The 27,523-nt window shown below is 40.5% G+C and overlaps 2 protein-coding genes across 2 annotated transcripts in view; both read left to right on the plus strand.

Moving 5' to 3' along the window:
* LOC115254164 (soluble guanylate cyclase 88E) overlaps positions 1 to 23,092 on the plus strand; it is a 538,233-nt gene extending 515,141 nt beyond the window's left edge. The window contains exon 15 of the transcript XR_009999394.1: positions 22,830 to 23,092. The gene's annotated coding sequence lies outside the window, so the exon portion shown is untranslated. The remainder of the gene's footprint in view (positions 1 to 22,829) is intronic.
* Positions 23,093 to 26,043: 2,951 nt separating this feature from the next.
* Positions 26,044 to 27,523, plus strand: part of LOC109400207 (protein takeout) — a 44,678-nt gene continuing 43,198 nt past the window's right edge. Inside the window, exon 1 of the mRNA XM_029872380.2 lies at positions 26,044 to 26,232. The gene's annotated coding sequence lies outside the window, so the exon portion shown is untranslated. The remainder of the gene's footprint in view (positions 26,233 to 27,523) is intronic.

The following is a 27,523-nucleotide window of genomic DNA, read 5'->3' on the forward strand; positions in this document are numbered from 1 at the left end:
TCTCTGATACAGTTGAACCTCCATGAGTCGATGTTCCTTGACTCGATATCGACTCATGGAGGTAAATTTTTCCATACTGAAAAATAATTTCTGGGTTACTATGATGGTCCCCCCGAAAAGCTTCCCAAAGGATTTTTGTTCCACTACTCGATATTTCCTTGAGTCGATGATCCCTTCAATATCGACTCATGGAGGTTTTACTGTAATACAATTTTTCATTTGACATATTAACACTAATCGATAGCATTTTCAAGTTTATTTCTTCTCAATCAATAAAACTTGCAATTCAACAAACCAATAAAATATTGAAATTGAAAGACGATTTGAGCCATTTCTGTTGTAAGAATACGAAAATTTTTTTCGCAGATTTGAATGTCAAAATGGAACAAAGTTGCAAAACTTGATATGAAAATCTCTTGGCTCACTCGCAAAATTTATGATTTGCGCAAAAAAGTGCCGTTTTAAGTGCAAAAACGCGTGTATTAAGGTCCAAAATCGCGATACTCTTGGGGCAAAATGCGCCCGCCTTCACCGTAACTCCAAAACAGCCATAGTCGTTTGAATTACGACTGCAGTAACACAGAGACGAAAATCAGAACCTTTCAAATGTACAATAATTTCAAATGCAATTCGAGGTGTGGCTTCGTTATATATTCACCTTAACTTAGCATTCTTTGAGCACTTCCTTAGCTATCAATTGAAGAGCTTTCTTTGCCTTTCATTGCATTAATTTCTATATTGTCATACCGTCTTACCTCGCTGGTTCGACACGTTTTAATTCAACACTTTTTAATTCGTACCCCGCTTATTCGACATATATCGAATTAAAAAGTACTCAAATGTCACAGCGATGTACACTGTAAATTCAAAACAGTTTGATATTGCGCTTACACTCGCACCCGCAGCAGCCCTCGCAGCAGCTCCTCTTGCGGCCACTTATTCCGGAAGCTCTGAGTTGGTGCTATTTGACACCCAAACCGCCTGGAGACCAACCGGAATGAACTGAGGATGGCAATAATCATAGAAAGAACGAGCTTTTTATTCGCACCACCGCAATATCTTTTGAAATTATGTATCATAACAAATCCGGAAATCAAAACAAAAACAAAAATAGAGTTGCCAAATTGCAATGGGCATGGTGGTGTAGGGTGACCAGTTTGTCGAATTAAAAGTTTTCATTCCAAACGATGGAAATCCAGGTAGCTTATCTCGAAGAACTCTTCCCAACATTAGCGTGGACGCAGCTACTCCAGTCGTCGAATGCAAAGATGAGTTGTACATCAACAAGTACATACGTAGGTCCCATTTCCAATCAGATTTTGTAGTCTGGTCGATCTGCAAACGTTTTTTGAGCGCCCTGTTTGCCCTTTCCACCTCCTTATTGGCCTGTGGCCAGTAGAAGGGGATTTTTCGCAGTTGGATTCCATATTCCTTACAGAATTCTTGTAAGGCATCGCTCACAAATGGGCTACAAAACGGTGAGTCGAAAAGGAAAGCATCCAACATAGCTCTGGTCCTCACAAGTTCCTACCTCATACTTCCACGGGTGAAAGATGACCAAGATGACAAAGATCGCCAGCTAAGTAAACTGGTAAACTGGTACAACTAGCCAATGAGGCATTCCGTATGAAGCTTGAGATCCTAGGACTGAGCGAAGTCCGTTGACCGAACTTTGGAGAACACAGATTGGCGTCGGGCCAAATTCTGCTATACTCTACTTCTACGAGGTGCACACGCTCCTCGCCACCGTGGAGTTGGTTTCCTGCTCAGCGCTCACGCCCACGCTGCGCTCATGAAGTGGGAACCTATTAATGAGAGGATAATTGTAGCCAGATTCAGAATACGGGTTCGAAACCTTACCATGGTCCAATGTTACGCGCCAACCGATGCTGCCGGCAAGATAATGAGAACTTTTACAGTCAACTGAATGCTGTCGTGGACCTGATTCCGAAAGGTTAGTTCCGACAACTTGGACTTTGAGCACGTCATGGGACGCCATGGTCTCGGAGAAATGAGCAAAAACGGAGAGCTGTTTGCAGAGTTTTGTGGCAACAATGTATTTGTATTTGGACTATAGGCTGCAAGCCCGTTACTTAAAGACTAGATAAAACATTAGTTTTTATATTGTCCATTGATTTCTAAAAAAAATAATCTTAATCTATCTCGAATCACTTCTGTAGTCATATTAAGATAAATTACATCTTGTAGTCCGTTGAATTCATTCATGAATCTTACATAATTTCTCGACCGCAATGGAGGATCGAATACCCTTCTCCGGCGAAGTGACACTGGACTGTTGTTGAAACTGAGTCGGTCGTACAGGAAAGGACTTTTTGTTCGTCCGCTTAGAATATTACAGAAGAACACAATATCGGCGATCTTATGTCTACTCCTAATGGTATCCAGGTCAACGAGACAGCAAAGATCTTCGTATCGAGGAAGTTCTGCTGCGGTCCATCCGAGGTTTCTTAGTGCATACCTTAAAAACTTTCTTTGCACTCCTTCTAGCCTCTGGACGTGTATGTCATATTGGGATGGTAACATAAGGGGTCATCCATAAACCACGTGGTCATGATGGGGGGGGGGGGGGGGGTTCGGTCAAAGACCACGGTCCATACAAATTTAATTTTTATTGTATGAACGAAAGACCACGGCGGGGGGGGGGAGGTTCGAAATCTCCCAAAAAATGACCACGTGGTTTATGGACAGCCCCTAAGGCTGAATTTCAAAAGGCTGAATGCACATAAGGCTGAATACAAAAGGCTGAAACTATGGATATGTAACAAAAGGCTGAAATTACAAAAGGCTGAAATAACAAAAGGCTGAAAACATGAAACGCACTTAGCCGAATGGGTTATTATGATTTTAATTCTAAGGAGGATTACTAGTTGTACAATATTACTAGTTACAATAATATTACAATATTACTAGTTGTCCCTTGTACAGCCAAGTTGAACAGTTAAATTATGATCTATGCATATACCTCGAAAGAACAGCCTATCTAAAAAAGCGGGAAAGATCTCTGATGGGAGAGTAAGTATTAGTGTAACGACTAAGTGCAAAGGTTTGATGATATTATCTCCATACTAATAACTCTCCCATGATAGATTTTTTTCTTTTTTTAAATGGGCTGTTCTTTTGTGGTATATGCATATATTCAGTGCTGGCATTCTTACCAATGTGTAAAAAGCAGCGAGCTTCTGCGTGCGCATGTTCCTTAAAAACGATTTATCAGAGATCTCTCCTTCTTTTGAACATAGGCTGTTCTTACTGTGTTTGGATGTTATAGCTGCAGCATTTTTTTTTCTCAAAGATGTTGCTTCTTTTAAAATGTTGAACGAACAATAATTTAAGTTCAGGTGTTGAAGCTGCTTACTTTTTACCAGATGTTTCTCCTTCTTTTAAACATAGGCTATTCTTCCAAATAGTATTGTATTCGAACTGAACGCGAGCCAAAAATGAACTGAACACTTTAAATTTTTTGGACGACAAAGAATTGAACATGCCTGTCAGAGCTTTTGCTGCTTAAGAACATCATTTGGCTCTGAGTTCATATGCGCTTATCTTCATCATTAAATCCTATGTGCCTTCTTTCCTAGGACTAGGACCTTGTGCCGCATCTCCATGTTTGGACGTTATTATTTATGTTATGTCACGGGAAAATGCGTCACATTGGTACGACATTGTGGTCTCGGATATTGAAATACAGCTCTAGGCATTCGGATTTTTCGAAACACACGATAGTCAGGCTTGTTCACTCTCTCAATAAATAGAAGGAGATTCTTAATCGAATTAGTCCAAAAGATTGCTAAAATTGACGAAAAAATGGCACAAATATGACCATTTTAGTTTCACAGATACCAGGGTAACATGTTAGTCAGCATGCTACGGGTGCAGTTCTTTCCATTAGTTTATGCCGCGTTCAATTTGCATGTTCAAATATATTTGATCGCAGTGTGCCGAGTATGAACTTCAACGCAAATTGATCGCGTTCACACTGTGGTGCTGCAATCCGGTTCTGAACTCCTATGCGCACAACATTGCTTGACATATATGGGAAATAGTTTCTGTCGACGCGAATAAAGCGGTATAGTCCCCGGAGTTCTGGAAAACCCGAAAATCTCCTACGTTAATACATTATTAGGCTGAGGAGGGGTGAAGTATAAGAAAGTTTTTATTTCCTGTCATGGTTCCTTAAGAAACTTAACCTTCCGTAACTCGCGCGGTTGACTACTTGGGTTAGCACCACACTGGTGCTGAGTACAGAAAGCGAGATTTTTTCAACGTGTTGTATAAAATACAACAGCGCGATCGCTCGAGGGTTAATCATGAATGGCCAACTGATGGACTGACGACCAGACTCTATTCGTTTAGGCAATTTTATGATTTTCGATGGTTCATGCCGTTAACTCCGTTACTGTATTGTGTTAAATTATATGATTTGAAATCTGGATTTTCCAAAACCCATGTTGACCGGACTGGTACGCTCAGATATGATTCCAATAGCAGAAGAGTTTCTGAATCTAATGAGCTCCATATGTTTGAAATCTGTGGAAACATGGTGGAGGTATAGCCATTTCAGTTTCGCGGATCCCACGGTACCCTACTGGCGTTTAATTTGGAGCTCGTATGCGTTAGAAATTTTGAACTGAACAAAGTTCAAACATTCTTGAGCAATAGTTACAATTGTTTGCATCTAAGACTCATTCAACCCAGTTTCCGTGTTATTCAAAATACTTCAAACGAGTGAAAATGAAATATTGGCGAATTTTTTCGTCAATTTGAATTTAGTATTTGTGGAGTATTAGCCGATATGATACTGAATAAAGTACATTAACATAGACATTATGATAACAAAATCTATAATATTATGATTCACTCGAATGTCTTTTCATCAGTTAGAGCCTTAGCTCACGTGACCAGATGTCCATTCGATGAATAGTCCAATCGACTAAATGTTATATACTTCCTCTTCCGTAAAATGGGTTTTGACCGAAATTCCAAAGATTCTTTTATTTTTCTATGATCATTTCAAGTCGAGTCGAATGTTTTTCAAAGATCAATATATTACCCAAGCAACACACATGTTATATAAGAGTTACGACAGCGCAAGTTTTGGTTGTATAGAAGTTAATTCGATGTTATTTCAACATTGTGTTAGAATTACGTGAAATAAACTTCTATACAACCAAAACTTGCGCTGCTGTAACTGTTAAATAACATGTGTGTTGCTTGGGTAGCCATTAATGTTCAAAATGTCATTTCATTCGATTCTCTACAGCATTCAAAACTTTTCAGCCTTTTGATACCTTTCAGCCTTTTGATGCTTTCAGCCTTTTGATCATTCAGCCTTATGTGTTTCAGCATTTTAATCATTCAGCCTTATGTGATTCAGCCTTTTGTACGTAACCCGTCATATTGTGGTCGCCACACCACGCTCGCGAAATCAAGTTTTGTCCTAACAAGATTGGCATAAATTGTCAGGATCACATGAGGATCGGTGAAGTCTCTGCCAAAACGTCGAGTGACTGCGAAGAGTTGTAACGCCTCTTTAACAACTCTGGTGATGTGATCATTGAATGTCAAGCACTGATCCATTGTCACACCAAGATCCCGAACATTTTCTACGCGCTGCAAGACGGTGTCATTCAAGTTGTAGTCAAATGCTACCGGTTGAAGTCTTCTGCAGTATGTAACAATTGAACATTTACTTGGATTGATGCTCAATCCGCTTACTTCGACGAATCTCTCAAAATTGTGAAAATCGCGCTGAAGTGAGAGACAATCAGTGGCAACTTTCACCGGTAGAAATATGTTTACGTCATCTGCATAGATTAATTAATACAATCACTTTTGTCATGAATGACGGCAACTTATTCATAACCATAACGAACAGCAGTGGGCTCAGGTGGCTACCCTGTGGAACCCCAGAGTGCACGCTAAACGAACTGGACGTGTTGTTGAGCACCTTGGCGAATTGTACTCTTTTCTGCAGATATGACAAGATCCACTCGAATAACGTTCCACTAATCCCGAAATCAGCTACTGCACTTATTATGCTGTTAATACTCACGACATCGAAAGCCTTACTCATATCCGTATAAACGCAGTCAAATTGATAGCCTTTGAATATGAAGTGCATGATCATGCAACTGAACTCACACAGGTTCGTCACTACCGATTTTCTTTTAAGGAACCCGTGCTGTGCCGCGGAAATTTGGTCGTTAATTCGTTCGCTTAGATGGGAGTATACTATCCGCTCGAGCAGTTTTGGCGTCGTTGATTGGATAGCTATTCCTCGATAGTTCTCTACGTCTGAACGAGAGCCCTTTTTATGAAGCGGCGTTCCCAGTTCCCAGTAGCTGTTTGTAAGAGGCAACGTTTTCCGGTGTAGGATGGCGGCGTTTTCACTTCAATGCTTTCCGTTTGTCCTTGAGAACGCGGATGAGTATCGGCGAAAACCATTCAGGATACCGGTCTTCCCTGCTCGAGGAATTTCTCGAAAAAGGAGCGAAACGTGCGAAGATACTGTATAGCACGAAGTAGAAAGACAAAACGTTGAAGTCCATGCTGTTGCAAACGAATGAAGAGTGTTCTTGTTCACAATTGGCCGGGGTTCTGCTAAACCGAACTAAGCGCCAAAAAGTTTATACCGAGATAATTAAGCTTAAAGATCAACCACTCAGAAATAAACAACAGCTAAGATTATTTGAAACTTTTTCACACACATGTAACTTACAAGCCTTTATTAACCATCAGAGATGAAGAATAAATGTAAATTATTTAAAATCATTGATATAATAACATTTAATTTCTCAGTACTTTGCACTCAGTTCACTCTTGCTGAACAAAAACATTGGAATATGGTTTATAGTTCAGTATGGCTGACTGTGTTTCTTTGTTTCAGAGAAAACCAGTCGGAATGTGATAAAAAATCTCGATTTTTCAGTGTCTATGAAGTTGAAATCGATATCACTCACAATCCTTTACATGAATCAGAGAGCACGCGTAGTATGGTAGCACAGAGGTCTCAAAATAGTGTGAAATGTAAACGGCGGAAGCCCTCCCAGCTCAGCCCTTCCCACCCATGTTTTTATTTTATAGGCGGTGCATGTGTACTGTGCAGGCACAGAGCAAGAGTGATTATGCCAAATGATGTCCGTGCATGTTCTGAGATCCTGAGATGTGAAGGTGGAGCAATTTGTGTACTTCAAATTTATGCTGGTCGAAGAAAACCATGAAAATGTTCTGCCAAAGTGAACTAAGTACAAAAAAGATTTCTAAAATATGAAAGAGATTCGAACTTGGATCATTTAAGTGATTACCAAGCGCGTTACCTCTAGGTCATTTTAACTAGCTGAAGGTCAGTCGTTACGTCTGAATCAAGTTTCAAACATTCTTCTCAAGGATGGTTTTCGTGAAAACGCCAATTTTTGATCAGCCAAAGTGAACTAAGTGTTTGTTTTTTTCAAGCTTTATTATTCTTATTAGCCTTGTTGTTCAATGACGGCTCCTGGGTTAAATAATCAGTATGAGGTGTATCGGCATAACGCATGTATTCAAAACCAGTTCATTTTTGTATTGTTGAGAATAAATTGATTTTTAAATGCAGTGGATTTGGTTCGGTCTGGCTGAATGTGATTTGGAAAAATGGCGATCAACGCCATCGAAACATAATTGGATCCTCCAACACCCGTATTTTTCTTTACATCTTAAATTCTCTCACAGATTGTTACTATGAGTCGGTTAGAAGTTAGAAATCTGACGGCGATGAGGAAAAATTGAAATGTTCATCATTTGGACCAAAACTTAAATATTTCGCTGATTCTATGGAATGGTTTACAGTTCACTCTGGTTGGATGCAATTTTATTTTTTGTATGTTCTGCCAAACAGAAATTTTGAATTTACTTCACGAAGAGCTGTCAGAATTACTGGATTTTTACACGGAAAGAAGATCATCATATTCTTCATCTAATGGTTAAGAAAACTCAATTTTTCAAAAAAATGGTCTTTGGTTCGGTTTAGCAGAACCCCGACCAATTGAAAACGTCGAGACAGGTGAGAAATTCCAGCATCGACACGGCCTGCTCATTATGTCCGTCTGGATCACGGTCATAGTCTGTGAGATAAACACGTTGTTCCACAAAATATCCGAATGCGCCCTTTTAACCGATTCCATATCCATTAACTCCAGATTCAAGTGCATATTGGACGTTCCGGCTTCCAACTCACGCAGATTATCTGTAGCTATCGTCAGCTGCATTGAGTAGTGGTAAATTTCGTGCTTTATTATCGGATCGGTTACCGAAACTTGGCAGGACTCGGTGTCAGTGGTGAATATGAGATCCAAAGTTGTTGTTTGGTGGCATGGTGATTAGGGAATCGCTCTTTCCCCATCGACCAGTGCACAAAGTGACATGGGTTTTCCGTGATGGCGTCACGAAAAATCAAGTCGACCACGTCTGCATCAGCCGAAAATGGAGACGGAGCCTTCTTGATGTACAGAACAAACGCAGCGTCGACAGTGCGTCCGATCATCATCTTTCAAACAATCGGCGAGATCCGGCTGCGCATTGCTACGAATCATCGACAGGACGAGAAAATTGGGTGCCGGTTTAACACACGCCGACTGACGCCCATATCTGAATCGAATTTGACGTGTTTGCGAACTCTGCTCCTTTCTGCAGAGTGGATTGCAGACCATGAATTGGGTTCCAAGAACCGTGATTTGGGTTCCTGATTCCGTGAAGAAAGTTTCTCTCGCCGTGAAATAAGTTCCCATTCTTGTAAAGAGATAACAGGCGTTACGTTTGCACTGTGGAACAAAGTTCACGTTATTGTGATTTTGATTCATGGTGTATAATCGAAAATGAAAATCTAGCGTGTTCCAGATATCGTGACTGATTGTGGACGATTTCTGGAACGGATTTCTATGCGTGTGGATATTCCAGAAGGTGGAAGCGTAGAAGATCAATGGTGCACCATCAAGAACGCCTTCATCGCCACCGGCGAGAATAATTTTGGTGATCTACCCACCTGGACAAACCAGTGGATCACAGATGATACCTGAAGGAAGATAGAGGAGTGCAGGAACGCCGAAGCCGCGATAGAGCGAGCAAAAACACGAGGCGCCAAAGCCCGTAGCCCGTCAGCACTATTCGGCTCTCGAGAAGGAAGTGAAGCGCTCATGCAGCGAGGACAAAATAGCGTGGGCGGACTCTCTAGCCGACGGAGGCGAGAAAACCTCAAATATCGGCAACACTCGTCTCCTTTACGATATCTCATGTCGCCTTAGTGGGACCAAGATGAATGCTGCGATGCCCGTGAAAGACACATATGGAGAGCTACTGGCCGACCAGTGTAAGCGTTGGTTCGAGCACTGTGGAACCATATTGCCACATGTGGACCATATTGCCACGCTTCGTATCATCTTGGAACAAATCAACGAATTTGAAGAATATTTCTACCTTAATTGATTACGAACGCTTTCGACCATCTCAATCACGAAAACATGTGGGAGGAAAGCCCTCAGGTGCAAGGGTGCCCCTGAGAAAATCATTGGCCTCATTGAAGCACAGTACGATGCATTTTCGTGCAGAGTATTTCCCAACGGTGTCTTGTTCGATCCCATCCGGGTCGTTGGTGGAGTGATGCGAGGATGTATACTATCTCCGCTACTGTTCCTCATCGCAATCAACGAGGTCCCGATTGGTGCGATTGTTCTTGAACCAAACCGTGGATTGCTGTGGCAGCCCATTACCATGGAGCACCTAAGTGACTTTGAACTGACTTATGACGTTGCTTACTTAACTCAACGGCACTCTGATATGCAGAGTAAGTTCGACAATCTTGCCGATTGCTCCTCGTACCATCAAAACCAAATCGTTGGATGTAAACTCGGTCACCCATCCAGTTTCACGGTAACTGGGCGATCAGTGGAGAATGTTGAAAGCTTCCAATGGCGGCCTATGACAGCCCCTAGATTGACAAAGATGCATGGATCAAGAAGGTGAGGGCTGCTTTTGCGAGTATGGAAAAACAATCAAATCATTCAATGCACCAAAATCCGAATTTTCAACTCGAACGTGAAATATTTGCTGCTGTATGCCGGTGAAACCTGGTGTGTATCAGTGGAGAACACTCAACGGCTGCAGGATTTCATCAACAGAATCCTGGGGTATAAAATTCGTGCATGGTGGCCTCACAATTGGTTTTCCAACATGGAGCTCCATCGTCGATGTCATCAATAGCCGTTAGCGAAAGAAAGTGGAGCGGCAATAGCGGACCTGGTATGGTATGGTATGGATAGTTCAAGCACGTGACCCGTTAAACTCTTAAAATATGAGTGTTTTTTGGGAAGGAAAGTCAAGTCGAGATTTCCGAAACAAACTAGTTCCAGGCTAGAAATCTTGTTAGTACAGGTAAAAATATACCAATCAATTCTATAACTGCGGAGCACACTCAATTTGTATGCCAAAATGTTTATTTGTATGGTGCTAAGCAACACTTTTTCGGTTCATTCAGCTGTTAATTCTAGACTAGATGTGAAAAGGGTGTAACTGAGAATTTCTGCTACTCTCGTTCCTGCTAAACGTATTTCCATTTATTTATGTAATTACCTATCAGCAACAGGTATGGCAGACTCTCCTCTATCTGATAATGGGATAAGTTTGCATGATTAAATTGAAATATGTACTAAAGGAGGCGGAAAATCTGAAACGAGCTATGATTATTCCAAACTGTTCACTTGTTGGTCTAGATCATTGTTGGAAAGTAGTAGAAAAACTTGACTTCACAAAACCTGCCTTTATTCGTGCAAACTGCTTAATTCTGTTTCAAACACTGCACTGTTTCTTATTGCCATTATTATAACTTCTTATAATTCCGAATCTAAATTTTAAAATGTACTTTGTTCAGCTTCAAAAAACGTACAACTCGATTTGAACTAAAGACAGCCCAGCACTGCATCGGTACTCAGTACAGTAGGTAGGGTCTGGGACTATTCGGGCAGGAGCTCCTGTTTTGGGCACTTGCTGCTATATTTCAGTCAATTTCAAACCGATTGACTTGAATTTTTGAACATGGCCAGATATTGTGCGAATCTGATTGTGTCTCAAAAATCAAGTTAATCGTTTTAAAATTGACTGATTTATAGCAGCAAGTGCTCAAAATAGGTGCTCCTGTCCAAATGTTCCAAGGCACTACTTCTAAAAAAAGTCGGATGCCATATAGACGCTTCTTCTGACTATTTGATAAATATTTCCTCGGTCCTCGAATCTTATCGACAGCAAGCAGACGGCGCTCGCATAGCTTGCGATCAGCTAGGTGTGAAACGGATTTGGAGAGCGTGAGATCACCGGAAAAGGTCATCGCGCCCCATCTGACCCACGACGACAGCGACTACGGTAAAGGTCGTCACCGCGGCGCTGCAGATGATAATGATGATGATCTGGTAACGTGTGCTGGTTGCAGTTTTGTGCTAATTTGCGAAATTGATTTGAAAAGTAAAAACTTGGTTTGACCCTGGTTGGTCACTTTTCGTTCTTCCTGTTTGCCACATGGATAACAGATAAACTGATAATTCCTCAATCAATCAGTCTTGTTGATTGACAAAATTTCCAAATTTGTCTTTGTGGTTCGATTAGGATTGGAAAACCCAAACTGATACCTTGCTCGACGCGAGAAATGATGTCACTATAACGGTTGAGTTTGTACGTAGGTATATGCATGCACCTAACTATGTTCACTCCCTTGCCAATATTCACCACGTAATCCTGCTTAGCCATTAATTAGCCAGTTAGCTGCAACATGCATCGTGCCGCCATTAACCTTCACCGAGTTCCGGACCCGTTTGTTCGTCTGTACATAAGTACCGCCACCATGCCACTTCGACAACGACGACGACGACCAATCATGGCGCTTATGTAAGATATGTAATCGTTTGAGAAGAATTAATCGATAACGAGCGGTTTTCTGCGATGACGGGATGTTTAGAAATTTAAATTTATCCGATCCTGCCGCCGATGCGACCGGTGTTGACCGCAAATAGCGGATGACAACGGTTTGTTTGGAAACTTCCACAATCAATGAGAATAATGGTTTAGTGTCGCTAAATTAAAACAAACAGGTTTAATCAATTGGTGGCAAGTTACAATTGTCTGTTAGCATACAATTACTTTTCTGACTAGAAGTCGATCCCGCTTTCAAAAGTTTTCCATAGCTTGTGCGTTTCTACATTAACCCTCCGAAGATGTTAAGCTAGGCGCACCACGATGACGTAGTGCTCGTTCAGCGAGCCTATTTGGGTCATATTGACCCCAACATTCTACTAGGGTTAAACGTTCTTCTTGATAGTGCGAGAGACGAATCAGCCAAGGGCTGAAAGTCTCTTAAATAAAGACAAATCAATCAGATCTTCTGGATCAAATCTGGGTCCTTGTGTGTAAATGTATAGGCCAAGCATTGATTCTGGGTTGCCTTCATCGAGGTTTTCCAGTGTATCATTTCCAAGTGCTCATCATTGGTACATCAAACATGAAACAATGGTGCAAACTAAGCTCACATTAGGTTGACATAATTCTCTAGGGTAAGGCTTATATTGAAAAATCAACCGGGATATGATTTGTAAAATAGCAAATGATCTCCTGGTCAAATTAAGCGACCAGTGCAAAAATGAACGATTTCGGTTGATATTTATTTGTGGCGCAAAAGGCATAAGTAAAATCTACACGCTAACGCCGCTCAGCACAAAAGTGCATAATTTCCAGACTACACCAAAAATGTGTAACCCTTGCACATTCACAAAATCAACTCCTGTGTCTGCAAAATCGTCAAATCCGCAAAAAATTTTGTACAGCAATCTAGCTAGGTTTACTAGTGACCTTGGAAAACAAAAAAAATATCGACATTTCGCATCTGGACGAGTGTACGAGCTGTTTTTGAGAATGTGTAACTGTAACACATTTTTGTGTGGTCTGGAAATTATGCGCTTATGAGTAGGGCTTACACATTTTAGTGCTGAGCGGTTTTACTGTGTATGCAAAGTGCCAAATTTCAAAACCCCGATATTTTTTTTAGAGTAAATTAGTGATTCTGGAACCCAAAGGGCCTAAGGGACGAAATTTGTCGTGGAATGTCTAGAGAAATTCTAGGATCAATTCTATGGGAAATACATGGCTAAATCCTTGTATGGATTCCCAGGCGTATCCCTGAACATATCTCCGGAGGAATCCCTGAAGAAATTCGTAGAGGAAACTCTGCAGGAATTCATGGATTAATTCCTGGTGGACTTCATGGATTAATCCCATGAACAATGGAGAATTACTCCGAAAGCATGTGGACCAGGTACCCATGTCCCTAGCATCATAATCTAGAAGAGTTTTCCGTGAAGTTGTGGAAATTTCATCAAATTCCGTTGATAGACATTTTTGTGCTTCTCCAAAGGTGAGAAATGTTTGTTGACTGGATGAAGGTTAATATTCAGTGGTGTCGTCGAGGTTACTCCAAGTTACTAATCGAAGGATTCATTAAGAAAACTTACAAAATATTCTGCCACCCTACACATAATTGTTGATTGTTATGTGGGAAAAGATTTTTTTTTAAGAATTTTTGCCAGCGATACATTTGGAGATTTCTCTGAGAAAATCTAAAGGAATTCTTTTAGGGATTCTTTTAGAAAATTTATATATTTTTTTTTGTCTTTATTAAAGAGATTTTCAGCCCTGGGCTGGTTCATCTCTGTACTGAGAAAATTTATAGAATTTTTTTGCAAAGCAACAGAAATTTTTTGCCGAACTTCTTATGGATCCTCATTTGGACTCCTTCCATTGCTCCATGGATTGTTTTTGGAAATTCTCTTGCAAATCAATTCAAAAAGCCTTCCACAGTTTCTTTTCGAAAATCCTTATAGAACATCTTTCATGGATTGTTTCATTTGCTTGTAGAATTCCCTCTAGGGGGGCTTTCAGAATTTTCTCCAAGAATATCTCTAGAAAAGTTTCCATAGGTTTCCGCAGAAATTCCTCTATAGCTTTCTTCATTATTCATTTCATTTCTAGCATTATTTTAGGAAATCATCCATGGATTCCTTCAAAACTGATTTCCAAACATTTCTCCAAGAATTTCTGTAGAAAATTTTCTACAGACTCCTTCAGAGATATTTTCAAAATTTGCTTAAGAAACTCTTCCAGGAATTCCTTTGAACATTTCTTTGAGGATCTCTAGAAATAGTTTATTCTTTCATAAATGTGTCCAAGGAATGCTTTAAAAAATCTTCTTTGGTGTCATTCTGAAATTGTTCCATGTCCACCTTCAAGAATTCGCTCTTAAATCTTCCAAGGTTTCTTTCCGAATCCTTTTCCGTCGAATTTCCTACAGGGATTGCATTAGAAATTCATTCCAGTGGTTTCTTTCAAAACCTTCATTTAGATTTTCTCCTACAAGTCATCCAAGGATTTGTTCAGAAATTGCCCTAGGTATTCCATTGAAAATTCTCGCATGAATGTGTGTAAAGGAAGTCAACGCTGGCAGTCATCATGAAAATAAAGCGTTCAAACAGAGATTCCTTCAGAATTTTTCCCAAAAAGTTCTCCAGTACTCCAGTTCCTCTGAGGAAAACTCCAAGAATTTCTCCACGAGTTTTTTATGGAGTAAATTCTTAAATATTTCTTAAGAATTTCTACAGGATTTTGATTGAAACTATTTCGAGAGTTTATTTGCCAGGTCTTCATACAGGATGCATCCCCAAATTGGTCCAAGTATGTTTTCAGAAAATCCCCCATGAATAATTATTCCTTCAGGATTTTCCTTAAAATTAATTATTTAAAACTTGTCCACCAAACTTGCCATGTTTAACTTTCTTCGAGTTTCGACTGTTGGTGATTATGTTGGAAGGGGAATGGCGTTCAGTCTTTGGAGGAATAACTCAAAAACGGATTCTTAAGCTTAAGAATCCGTTTTTGAGTTATTCCTCCAAAGACTGAACGCCATTCCCCTTCCAACTTGTCCACCAAAGGTTTCTCCAGGTTTGCAGGGAGTTCTTAAGATATTCCTTCAAATATTCATCTAAATATACATTCGAGAGCACTTTTTGAAATCTTGTCAGGAATTCTTCTGGAAAATTCTCCAAAAATTCCATCAAGATTTTTTTCAGAAATTCCTGCTTGACCACCTTTTGAAAATCCTTCGGGAATTTCATTTTGAATTTCTACAGAGACATCTTCATATTTTCTTAAAGAGGATTTTTTCAAGAACATCAGCAAGGCTTTTTTCTCAGTTCGTCAAAAAATAATTAAAAAAATCTACAGAGATTTCTTTGGAAATTCTTCCGAAGGTTGCTTTGAGAATTTCTAAAAGATTTCCTCCAGGGATTTTTGCAGAAGTTTCAAAAGGTTTGTTTTATTAATTGCGCCTTTGGTCCCGTCAGATATAGCTCCTGAAATTCCATCAAAAATTCCCGTAGGAATGGTTTCAGGTATTCCTCCTGGGAATTTTTCAGAAGCTTCTTCATGAACTGCACACATATTTACTGGAAGAATTACTGTATGTAATCCCTGAAAAAAAAAATCTGAACAAATCCCTGGAGGATTACTTGGACGGAAGTGATTCCTAGAAGACATTCTGGATAATTTTCACAAGGGGATTCTGGACGAAACTTCATAAGCAACTTCTGAAGTTATTTCTTGAGAATTTCCTAAATAAATTCTCGGAAAATTCTTGGAAAAATATGCTTAAAGTGACATCTCAATTCACGCAAAAAAACACCATAGGAAACGTCAGGAGAAGCTCTGAACATAATTAAAAAAAAAAAAATAGAAATGATGAATAAATTTCTGGAAGGACTCTTGAAGAAATCCGAACTACAGAGGGAATCTCTTAAATGTCTTCGGAAATTGCAGTTAATGTACTGGTGAAATTCTTAAGAAATCAATGCTCAATAAATTTCAAACGGATCCTTGGAGGATTTGAGAATGGAATCCTTGGAAGAACTCTCGGAGATGCTGGAAATTCCTCTGGAGTTATTCTTAGACTTTTTTTTATATAATTTCAGAAGGGATTAGTACACACAACATTCTAAAGCACTACCTGAAAAAAATTGAAGAAAATCCTGCAGAGACAAAAATCCTGAAAATTCCTTGAGAATGCCATGCAAAAGGTTGCAGTGTAATAACTGCTGAAATTTCGGAGAGAATCTTTGGAAAAAAAAATCCTGAAAGATCACAGTAAATTTTTCTGATAGAATCCCAGAAAGTTCCTTCAAGGGATTTGAGGTCTGAATAAACTCTTAGCAATTCCTGGCGGAATACCGAAAGGATTTTCTGGGGAAAATTCGGCTGACTTCCAAAAAAAATCGCTTGAGAGTTTACTGGAGGATTTTTCTTTAAATTTTTAAATGCCTAAAGAGAGCCCATGATTATATGGATTAACACCTTGGGAAACCAAGTAAGTTATGGCAGATTAGGCTTAGACAGATAAGTTAGAAACTTTGCCGCCCCTGGAGATTACTCAGTACAATACAATTTTGTTTGTTTGTGGTCAGTGGTAGTCCAGTTGTAAATCTGAAGCTTTACCCAACGCTTCGATACCGAAACAGCTGCCTCAGGGCCAATGAAGTCATATGATGCTCCAGTGTGAGATAATTCATCTTATTTCGAGCAATGGAAGAATTCCCAGATACCCATACAAGGTGAACAGCGTTTGCTAAATTCAGCTTTTCGAATTGAGTTCGACAAGCGATAACTAGCTTCGGCCCAGAGTTGACCGAAGCAAGTGCTTTAATAGCAGCCTGGCTATTTGAACAGAAGTATATTACTTTGCTTATTACGTGCTGCTGAAGTGCTTATTGCACTCAGCACATAAGAGCAAAGATTTCAGCCTGAAAAACGGTGCAGTGTCTACCAGGTGAGTAAGACTGATGTAGCCTTAGCTCACGAGAGAAGACATCAGCACCAGCTCGACCTTCGAGAAGGGAGCCATCATATCAGCGTAACATACGATGCCGTCTGAAATACTTCTTTCCAGATATCCAGATGTCCACTCTTCCCGGGAAGGGAATTTCGTGGAAAATGTCCTATATGGAAAATTACAAGCATTTGTAAGACCACTTGGAGCAAGGACAATTTTGTCCCAATTCACCAAAAGTGGAAACAACGAGGTGTGTGTTGATGTGCGGTTCACAGGAGTTTCCTCTAGTAGACCAAGTACCCGTAGACGGTAAGTGCAAGAAAGTGCTTCTTGTTTGAGATGTATGTGTAGTGGAGCAACGTCAAAGAGCACTTCGAGCGCTGCCGTGGGAGTTGAAGAGAACGCTCCAGACATCGCCATTAAGCACATCCTTTGCAGATGGCCTAACTTTGATAGGATCGTTCTCATTTCGCCCTTTTGCCACCACACAAGACATCCATAGGCCAATATTGGCCGAACAACAGTTATGTAGATTCATTTGATATACTTGGGTTTTAGACCCCAAATTGTACCAAAGGTTCGCCGGCATTGCCCGAAGGCCATACAAGCTTTCTTGATTCTGAACTCAATGTGAGGTGTCCAGGAAAGCTTGGAATCAAGAATGACTCCAACGTACTTTACCTGTTTAGTCACATCGATTTCAGAATCAAAGAGATGCCATTACGGTTTCGCCTTTCCGTAAAAAGAACAATAGATATTTAACTCGGATTAACCGAAAGGCCATATTGGCGACACCAACCCTCAACTACCTGAAGGGCGCTTTGCATCAGGTCGAAAAGGGTGGTGATACACATACCAACTAACAATGCTAGGTAGTCGTCAGCAAAACCATAAGTAGGAAAACCGCTTGGGGGCATCCACAAACACTCAATTTTCTAATCCCTGCTAGACGCAATGTCGAGAAGAGATATCGGTTTTTGAGCATTTGGTGAATCCAATTGGAAATCATTGGAGATATACCATGACTCCGTGCGGCTTCCAATATGGCATCGAAAGGCACATTGTCAAAGGCACCCTCGATATCTAAGAGAACACCCAAACAAGATTGCTTTTGAGCGAATGCTTTCTCGATATCGTAAACAACCTTGTGTAAAAGAGTCACAGTGGGCTTACCAGATTGGTAGGCATGTTGGTTCACATGAAAAGGCACGTTGGCCAGACGAACATCACGGATGTGATGGTTCACAATGCGTTCTAAGCATTTCAGAAGAAAATAGGTCAAACTGATAGGTCTGAAACTCTTTGCTTTTTCATAAGACGCACAAACCACTTTCGGAATAAACTTCACAGTAATATCCCGCTAAGATTTGGGAATATACACTGTAGCAAAACTGCAAACAAGTATTTTTTTCAAAACAAGTTTGAAATGATCAAATCCCTTCTGAAGCAAAATAGGATAAATCCCATCTGCCCTAGGAGATTTGGAAGGAGCAAAGCTATTAAGTGCCCACTCAATCGATTCTATAGTTACAATACTCCGAGCCGAGGCCAGGGAATCATAACTACATGAAAAGTAATCAGGTTCATCCGAAGATATAAAATTCACACATCCAGGGAAGTGTGTGCTGAATAAGCATTCCAGAACTTTCTCATCAGAGGAAGCCAGATCGCCATTTGGCAAACGAAGTTCGTTCACTCGGAAATCCTTAGATTTCGCAAGGATTTTATTTAAGGTTGAAGGATTCGTCATTGGCATAATCGTCATCATTGAAATTTCGAAAGCAGTTTTCTCGTTCAGGGCTTAAATATCCGCAATGAAAATGTATTGACTGTATTACGGACACAGAAAGTATTACAGTGAATACATTTTCAATTCAAACATTCGAGTTTTGAGCGAGAAAACTGCTTTAGAATTTTCGATGATGACGGTTATGTTAATGATGAATGCTTCAACCTTAACCGACTGACTTCCCTCAAACTGGAAACATTTGTACAAAGGGTTTTAAAGCCGGATCGTTCAGCAGTCCGGAGAGCTTTCTGGTAGGCCTTGCGATCCGACCTGAAAGCCTCCGAACCAGCCGAACGTCGTCTGTTCCAACTCTTTCTACATTGTTTCCTGAGTTTTGCCAGATCAGATTTCCCCCAAGGGGTTCCTCTTGTGATTTTCACAGACCGTAGAGGGCATGCTTCTTCAAAAGCTTCCATGATGAAGGTCGTTGTGGTATCAACGGCATCATATAAATCACTTGGAGTGTCAATGGATGGTGAGTATCCATGAAATTTGACCGCAACCAAATCAGTGAAGAGATCCCAGTTTGTTGACCGGGGATTTCTGAAACGCAATGTTTGCGAAGTAACATTTAAATGTTCAAAAAAGATGTAGCGATGGTCAGATAAAGATTCTTCATCTGACACATGCCAATTGATCAGCTCGTGACTAATTCTACTAGAGCAAAGCGTTATGTCTAACACTTCCTCTCTAGCAGATACCATGAAGGTTGGGCGGTTGCCTATGTTAAGTAATGCAAGATCTGTATTCCATCAAACTGGAGCCTCTCAAGTTAATGTCTGAGCTGCCCCAGATGATATGGTGAGCATTAGCATCACTGCCAACAATTAGCGGAAGGCCTTTTGAAATACAGTATGCGATGACTTGTTTGAAAGCATCCGTGGGGGATGGTTCATCATGCGGTAAATAAACCGAACAATAGACATATTTCCTGTTGAGGTTTCCAACAAATACATCAATTGTGATCGCACATACATCTCTGGTGGTTATCTCAGAGATGGGTGTAGCAACTATTGTGTTGTTGACAAGCACACAGGCTCGAGGCATGACACGCGAGTTTGCCATTTCATTTTTACTGAAAATAGCAAACACCGGGTTCACAAGGTTTCCTAGATAGAAATTCCCCTTACGGAAGAATGGTTCTTGGACCAATGCCACTTGAGCTGTACCATTTTGTATAAGTCTGCAAAGATTGATCGTTGCTGTTCTTTTCTGCTGATGATTGATCTGAGCAATCTTAATCGTAGCCACTACCCAAATTAGGCAAGATTACACTCTTCGCAATAACAACACAACAAAGAATAGCAGCAATAAATCCAGATCGGTATCGATCGGGAAACGCCAAAGGCGAGGATACACAGAATACACTGTGTAAATCGCATAATGCGAAACCATATAGGTGAAAATTTAAACTAATTAATAACATCTTCATAACCCCGCCCTTATTTAGCCTCAGGTGAGACTGAAGAAGGGCAGCTGATTGTCTCGGAGAAACACAAGGTCCACTGCTCCATTGCTCCGGTTAGCGCAGTAAGGGCAACATACTGTGGAGGGCGCCCTGGTACTCTACAGGCTCCGTTTGCGGTTAGGTTTTTATTAGACCCCCTTCGCTCTCTGTTAGAGTTTGGATCGATCATCTGGTACCCGTACCAAAGAGTCTGGATATCTCGGTTGGAGTCGATCTATAAGAAATTTGTACGGTATGCCCTGCGCCATCTGCCTTGGAACGATCCCAACAACCTCCCGCCTTATGAGCACCTTTGTCAGCTGCTGGGTATGGACACGCTGGAACACAGGAGGTCGATCGCTCAAGCAGTATTTGTAGCTAAAGCTCTGGTTGGTGAAATTGATTCTCCTGAAATTCTTGCCGACCTACAATTATATGCTCCAGAGAGATCCCTTCGTACTAGGAACATTCTGTATCTCCCAGCTCGCGCAACGAATTATGCACTACATGACCCTGTACGGAATATGTCGTCACGCTTTAATGAGTACTACATAGTGTTCGATTTTAACTGCTCTACCCTAAGCTTCCGACATCGGATTGAACGGCTGCTGCATGAGGAGAATAGACGTCAGCGTTGATTATGATAGTTCGTAAGATATTCTTAGTATTTTAATTATTTGCTTATTGTTATTGTGCTTGTGTATTGTGATTACTTATGGTAGGATTTTGTTCCTGTTAATGTCAATGTTAGGAGTTTTTTTTTTATTATTTTTATTACTTTTTCATTAAGACATATTGTCAGATGAAACATATAAATAAACATATAAACATAAACATATAGCCATTCATTCCTAGGCACGGTAAGCATATAGCCGCTTCACACCATGAATTAGGGATCACCTGTTAGTGGACTCTTACCACCGGAACAGGCGGTCTGTAGTGTTATTCTTAGCCAATTAAGACAACCGCTACCGACACTACACAGCTATCTAGGCTGATCGAGAAAAGAAGTTAATGTTGATGATCAACTTCATATGGGCTCGAATAGCCGACACTTGGTGTGACGTACTTTACAATTCTTGTTGGGTAAATATATGTAGGATGATTTTAAACTAGATACATTTACTGCGTTTTTCAAATAAAAACAAAGAATAAACACACCAATCATCAATCATTCACTCGAGCACACTCGCAAAGAACAACATAATACTGAGCACTAAACACCAAAGCATCTATTGTTTTGATTTTCACCGGAGACAATAGCGAACGCGATCGATAATGCTGTGATACTCACCCCTTACGGGAGCGATGCATGCACAGCAAAGAACAACACAATACTCCCCATGAATAGAGTCAGGCTCGTATACAGAAAAGGTGGAATGGGAGGGGAAGCAGAGGAGGATCGTACACGAAAATTAAGAAAAGGGAGGGGTTTAACTCACAAAACCTCTCCTTTGGGCACGGACTTGTATAGAGTAATACCTGGGAGAACCTCTGGTTAAATTACAACAATAATTTGCAAAAGAGTTCCTGGAAATTTTTTTGATTTCTTATGCTAGGTATGTACCTCAAACGGAATCACACAAGTAATTTCTGTTCAGTGCATTCTTTTCTCTTGACAGGAACGGGCAAGAAATTTTGCACAGCCACTTCCATTTGATTCGACGTTTCTCATCAGCTCCGTACTGGGGTCAAGAAAAATACAACGCTGGCTCATTGCTTGAGCGATTCCTTGCCTGAATTTTTCACGCTTCGAGATAGGCTAAGAAATTTCCTGCAATCGGCTTACCACCCATAAAGGGAAACCCTAGAAGAATGTCTAAAAAAAGAACACTGAAAGAATGGCCAAATCTCTTGTAATCGCCAAAAAATCTTGAGAAACTACTGAAGAAGACCCAGGGACAATTCCTGTAGGAATTCCTGAAAGAATCTCTGTAGGAATCTCTGGAGACATGTCGTATATAAAGTTCTTAAAAGTGTTGACGAATTCTAAAAGAATCTCTGAAGAAATTTTGAGCTGGGTCCTTGAATGTAATAATCGTGGAGACAATTTTATACAAGCACATGAGGGGGAATACATTTTAAAATAATTTCGGGGGAATCTTTAGAAGATTTTTTTCTGATTAAAAAAGGAATTCCTGCAAGAATGCTCGTTTCGCGATAATTACCAATAATAATTCATTGAGAGCTTTCTCCGGAATAACACAGCGTAACAAATATTAACTTTTGGTCTGTCTCAAGAGCAAACTTATGTGTCTCTGACAGATTTTGGGCCGCTGAATCCGAATCCGGGCTCAGATTTGCTCCAGCACGTCACAATTTTGAGCTATACCTCAATTTATAGGGCAAAATATGCGATTTTGAGCTTTTTTGACTGCAAGCCATTAAGGCGAAACTGGATCCATTTCCTCACTTTCTGGTTTTTGTTTTTTTATTAAATAACGAAGCAATATTTTCAAAATCGGTTTTCGTGCACATGTAGAGTATGGATCAAGGTATCTCCTGAATTTTTTTTGGTAGTGAAAATGTTTTTCGTGTTTACGGAAACCATTTTTAAACGAAATTTCACAAAAAAATGGTTTCTGTAAAAATGGAAAACATTTTCCACCTCAAAACAATTCAGAAGATACCTTGATCCATACTCTACATGTGCATGAAAACCGATTTTAAAAATATTGCTTCGTTATCAGGGATGGGAACACTCACTTGCAAAGAATTACACTCACCTGCTATTTTCTCAACTCTGAAGCGTGCAATCAAGAAACGATGTATGAACGACTTTTGCCTTGTGGTTTTGTCTCAAACTTTGTCGAATAGAGTAGGGGTCGCTCACGAATCCCAAAGTCGTGACAGAGCTTTGAAAGCGACTCTCCCCGAGCTGAGTGTAAATTACATTCACCTCGTGGAGAGTTGCCTTCGCAGCTCACTCATGAATTCGGTATGCGTGTGCGACCCCTACTCTATTCGGCAAACTTTTAGACAAAATCACAAGACAAAAGTCGTCCATACATCGTTTTTTGAGTGCACGCTTCTGACCTGAGAAAACTGCAAGTGAGTGTAACTCTTTGCAAGTGAGTGTTCCCATCCTTGTTCGTTATTTAATAAAAAATCAAAAACCGAAAAAATGAGAATATGCTTCCAGTTTCGCCTTAAGCATGGAAATATTTTTTTCAACCAATCAAATTGGTCAATTAACATCTAAATTAACGACTCATGCAAAATATTTCGTTTTAATGAATCAAATTTGATAGATTTAAGCATTTTATGTCAGTATGCAAACTTGCATGCAACTTTTGGAGGGTGACTTGTATGGGAAATATCATACCTAACATAAATCGCTTGAAACTATCAAATTCGATTTGGTAAAACGATAGATTTTGCATGAGTCGTTAATTTAGATGTTAATTGACCAATTTATGCATTGATTGGTTGAAAAAAATATTTCCATGCTTAATGGCTTGCCGTCAAAAAAGCCCAAAATCGCATATTTTGCCCAATAAATTGAGGTATAGCTCAAAATTGTGACGTGCTGGAGCAAATCTGAGCCTGGATTCGGATTCAGCGGCCCAAAATCTGTCAGAGACATATAAGTTTGCTCTTGAGACAAAAAAAATGTTACGCTGTGTAATTCTTAGATAGATGCAATATTGAAGTCACTACCATGTGGACGTACCAGTATACGGCGGTAAACTTTCTTACCTTTGAGTAACCAGCTCTGAGTTTACCATGACAGCATTGGTGATATTCGCTATGTTTATTTTTTATACGAGGGGGCGACATATTCAAATTCATATCATCTATCGGACACTCCCAGTAAACCACACATCGTATAATGATGTGTGTTCATAATCGCATTGACGTCCATCAAACATCAAAATCGCACAAAAAGCCGCACCGCGTTGAAAAGACGACGACCCGAATTGTATATAAATCAAAAAGTGACTCTTTAGTGATTACCTGTGCTGCAACCAAAACAAGTCGCAAACAGGGCGATTCCAACTCCCTGCATGGTGTGGATTTACCTTCACCAAAAACGAAGATTTTTCCTAGAAATAATAATATAATTTAACAAAACTTTTACATACCCATTAAACACGAGCGTTTTCGGAGCTAAATCTTGACGAACGCACTGATTTCCTCCCACCGAAAATCTACCCCTGTGCCTAACGAGGATCACACTTTCCGGTGCTAGTATTTCTGGTAAACATTCCTACGAATCAATATTTCTTCTCCTGAACGTTCCAGGCCATCGTAGTTTTCGGTGTACCTCACTTCACAGAACTGAAAATGCAGCATCCTCGCATCCGCTGCAGCACCGGTAGGAACTAATCACGGTTTCAAAACATTCAAAAACAACCGGCCGCACTCGGTTCGGCAACTAATTTCCACTCGCATCTGCGCATCCGCACCGCGGCAGCATCGCGCATGACCCAACTCAGCAGATAAGATAGTAGGTAGGTACAATTGGGGATGGGGATCAGTAGAAACGGAAAAACAAAATGGGCAAAAGTATTTCACTATTCAAGGATGGGGCGTTGGCTCAGTGGTGGGGGACTCGATTCGCAATCTCGGGGTTCTAAATATGTTCGAAGCTGGTTGACTTTTTTTTTCTGCCAATTATGTGTCATCGTATTATTGGCCACAGCAAGTCAAAAAATGTCGGTAAAAGTATAAAAAATGTGGCATCGTATTGATAACCACAGAAAATCATGACAAGTCGCCAGAAGTACGTATATGGCCTCCACTTTGGTACGCATATAGCAGTTTTGTGCATGTTATGTGATTGATCTGGTGTCTATATCGTGGTGTATAAGACAAATTATAAGAACCAAAATGTTTACTGGGCTGTTTCAGGTCCTCACGCTTTCTAAGTTGCTTATCCGACTGCTTGAAAGGACTTAGCAAGGTGTACGAATAAGTGTTTTTTTTTTATTGTGGATAGTACCAAAATCTACAATGGCTTCGGATATAATCTCTCATCTTTGCAGTTCCATCCACGATTTGTGCAAGTGTTTATTTATGCCATGCTAAATTTCTTCTGCGTGAAAATCGCACTTCCACTTCGCCCTTGTAGGGTGACATTGGGTATTATCGGCAGGTTTGTTCTCTTCGTCATGGGGGGTTTTCGTCAGCCAAATTAGCTGAAACTTGGCCATATAATTCAGCTTAGTTGGGAAGGATTTGAGACCAACTCTGAGTTCAATAGGTTTCAAAAAACCCCCTCAGACGAAGAGAACAAAACGGCCGAGAATAGGCAATTTCCCCTACATCCGCATGAGCTTATACGTTTCAAGATTACAACATTCGGTGGCTTTTTTGAAATTCTCGGTTTTGTTTGCAAAAAACGACACTCATCACGCCGCATCTCCGCGTTTCTACCAACAACGGTGAGGAACCTGTCGATAAGTCCGGTCAGCAGCCGAACCACCATACCAGCTCGTTCACGCTGATGGTGCTGTGTTTGTGTGTGATGCGTGTGACATTCTATGCGGTGCTCCAAACCACCCCCCGTTGAAGCTGATCTTTCCGATCCGCAGTACAGTGGTGGACGAGATTGTATTTATTGTCGTATTTGAAGTACCATCTAAGTTGCTACAAGCTACAAAAATGCTTTTGAAAAAAAATCTATAAATTCTTTGAGAATATCGAGAATAATCTCAAGAAGCTTCGCGATAAAACGGTGTTCTTGATAGCTGAAAAGTCATTTCAATCGCATTGTCTTGTAATGATGATTTATGTAGTAAAGTGAACTTACTGTTTCGTCCGCCACTGCAGCAGCAACCGACAAAATCGGCTTCTCCATCGAACTACCTAGCCTCGACGACGACCGAGAGTGCCGAAAGTGGAAAAACTCTACGACAGCCCTGCAGTCAAGCCACACTGTGTGGAAGGAAATTCGCCTATCTAATCGTTCCGTTCAGTATGTTCTTGTCGTTCGGAAGGTTTGCGTCTTAAATCGCGTTTGAGTCGCGCAGTTGTCGTTGTCGTCTTCGCCGCGGTCGGTTGGTTGGTGCATTGTGCAATTCGAAGCTCACTAGTAGAGTTACCAAATCAAGTTTAAGATACCTTATCAGAGCAAAAAAAAAATAAGAGGTGAGCCATTTGAAAAAAAAAAAGTTTTGGTCAGTTTCTGTATTGGAATCAATGTCAAGTTTAAACCAGGGTTACTTCCTGGGTTTGTGGCCAGTTGTGGACCGGGTCCAGTGAAACCAGCTTCCGAAGCAAGTGTCATTTCGCGCGTTCAGTGTGAAATCCTTGAGCCATTGAGAGTGCAAAAATTGGCGAAGATTAGTGGACTGCGGACTGTAGAATGGAAACGAACTGGATGCTGGTGAAAGGATTCGAATTGGATTTATCTATTGGATGGCATGGAGTGAACCTTGGAATAATAAGCGAGTCGCATTCCGTTCGACGACGGGCTTCTAGGGCAGTGTGTTTTTTTTATGATTTGTGGTAGCAAAATGTGCATGTACGCTTTACGTCGAGACGATATTTATTAAAATAAGATTTCTTCGGGACGCGCTTGAATGTTGAATTTATTTGATGCATCCATGACACACGTTTGAAAGTTAAAACGAATTTAAAACATACGTATATACCAATAGTACCAACAGGAGTGTTGTCATCAACAGTTATCAAAAGTTCCATTATCAAACAACAAAAAGAATAAAAAAATCAAAATTTCACATAAATTATTGATTTCTGAGCAATGAAAAAAATTCGAAAATGCAATAAATAAATAAAAAATTGCAATAAAAAAAACCTTTTTCCATCAAATAAATTGGAATATTGTTTTTACAAATAAATACGATTTTCCCATAGTACCTTAAAATGAAATTTTACAATAAAAAAAATACCGGAAATGCAATACAAAATTCACAAATTGATTCATTTATTTAGTATTTCATCAAATTCAAGATAAAACTGAATCAATAATATTTCTCCATAATACACGGTTCGTGGTTGCCGCTCTCCATCCTCGGTCGCGCCCGATGCTCGCCAAGTCACGCTCCACCTGGTCCGCCCATCGTGCACTCTGCGCTCCACGCCTTCTTGTGCCAACCGGATCAGTTGCAAACACCAGCTTTGCAGGGTTGTTGTCCGGCATTCTTGCAACATGCCCTGCCCACCGTATCCTTCCGGCTTTCTTGCAGCGAGCTCGTGGTTCATTCTTCTCCGCCACACACCGTTCTCCTGCACGCCGCCGAAGATCGTCCTTAGCACCCGTCGCTCGAAAACTCCGAGTGCTTGCAGGTCCTCCTCGAGCATGTTCCATGTCTCGTGCCCGTAGAGGATCACCGGTTAGCGTTTAGTACATGGTGCATTTGGTGCGTGGGTGAATCTTTTTCGACCGCAGTTTCTTCTGGAGCCCGGCTCACGTTGT

Source organism: Aedes albopictus, chromosome 3, assembly GCF_035046485.1.
Source record: "Aedes albopictus strain Foshan chromosome 3, AalbF5, whole genome shotgun sequence".
NCBI lineage: Eukaryota > Metazoa > Arthropoda > Insecta > Diptera > Culicidae > Aedes > Aedes albopictus.